The sequence below is a fragment of the Egretta garzetta genome, unplaced genomic scaffold (genome assembly GCF_000687185.1).
Source record: "Egretta garzetta isolate BGI_Z169 unplaced genomic scaffold, ASM68718v1 scaffold27, whole genome shotgun sequence".
NCBI classification, from domain to species: Eukaryota; Metazoa; Chordata; class Aves; order Pelecaniformes; family Ardeidae; genus Egretta; species Egretta garzetta.
The window spans coordinates 2,157,400-2,159,001 of NW_009260400.1; positions in this window are offsets into that span (position 1 = coordinate 2,157,400).

The window sequence follows — 1,602 nt, forward strand, 5'->3', positions numbered from 1 at the left end:
AAGGATGCTCCGGCCCCAGGGATGCTCCAGGCCGCGGGGGGACCCCGCGCTGCCCCGCGCTGCCGGGTGGGGTGGGTGAACCGGAGCAGGGCTGGGCAGGTTCACCGCCCCATTCTGGGGTGCAGGAGGAAAGCAGCAGGGGGATGAGCTGCCCTGCCCCGGGCAGCCCAGTACCCCCGGGGTGCAGCCATACCACCCCAGCAGCACCGGGCAGCCTCCCAGGCTGGTGCTGCAGCTCCCGAGGCCGTTACACATCCAAGGTGTTGGTGTTGGTGCAAACGAGGGTGTCCGAGATGGATTGTGGAGCATCCGTCGCAACGCCTAAGGCGGGCTTGGAAAGGGGCATGCAAAGGAGAGCTGGGACCCCCGGGGGGACCCAGGGAGGACAGTGGCTGCACCGGGGATAGGACTGGGGACATGGGAAGGTCTCATTGCTCTTGAACTCGGCACAAAGCCTTGCTGGGCAGGCTGAGCACGACCCAGCAAGGCAAAGGCAATTTTACTTTCTTTTCTACCAATTCCCTGGGCAGTGCCGATGGCTGGACGCAATGGAGCGGTGGGCAGGGAGCCTTCCCCTCACTCCCGGCTCCAGCCCAGGCTCCCAGGAGGAGCGAGGGGTGAGTGGACAGGGGAGAGCTCAGCAGAGATGCCTAGGCAGTGGCACAGGCTGGGTCCATGAGGCCGGGGCGGCAGGGCACGACCAGCTTGAGGGAGGCAAAGCAAAGGGGACGTTTAATTACGCCTTTGACAACTGAAAAGGAGAGCAGAGGCAGCCTCTTCTCAGCCTTGCGAGGCCGGTCCCAGGCCGCCTTTTCTGGCAGGAGCAGGCTGCTTTCCCCACCCATTTTCTTCCACTGGCAAGCGTTTGCAGCACGTTGGTGCCAAGTCAGAGAGATGGGAAGAGGTGACACCACTGAGGCTGCCGGCGGGGGGTGTCCCACAGCCCGTTCTCCTCTGGCCAGCGGGCTCTGCCTGGTGCTTGGCACCCGAGGGTGCCCATGCCATAGGCAGAAATAGCCAGAGGGCCGAGTTGTCCTTCCGTCCTGGCTCTGGGGACGCACGGACGCAGCTCGGAGCTGGCTTTCCATGAAGCACTCTGCCCGTGTCCCTTCTTGCCCCCTGCCAAGCGACATCCCCCTCTCCCTGGGCTGCCCAGGCATCCCTTGCTGCCCACCCAGGACATGGGGCCCTGGATCTGGGAGGAACGGGACGTGGGAGATGGGGGCACCTCCCGGAGCAGGGGAGATGGCTGGGGGTCAGTGGGCAAGTGGGCACTTTTAGGGGTGTCTGAGAGGGGCTGGGGAGGTTAGGGGGACCCAGGAACCATGGGGACCCACCCTGGGGTGCTCAGGCAGCACTGGGGCAGGGATGGGTGCTCTCACTGTCAGCTTCTGGGGCTGGGCTGGGTGGGGAGATAGGAAATCTGACGGGTGCAGGAGGACTGAGCCAGGATGAGGGGACTTGGGCAGAGCAGGGGCACCAGGGGAGAGCACAGGGGGCCAGGGCAATGCAGGGGGCACTGGGCAGGAGCCAGGGGTCTGGCAGGGGGCAGGGGGCACCAGGGTAGAGGCAGGGGGGCCGTTGTGGGGCAGGGGGCACTGG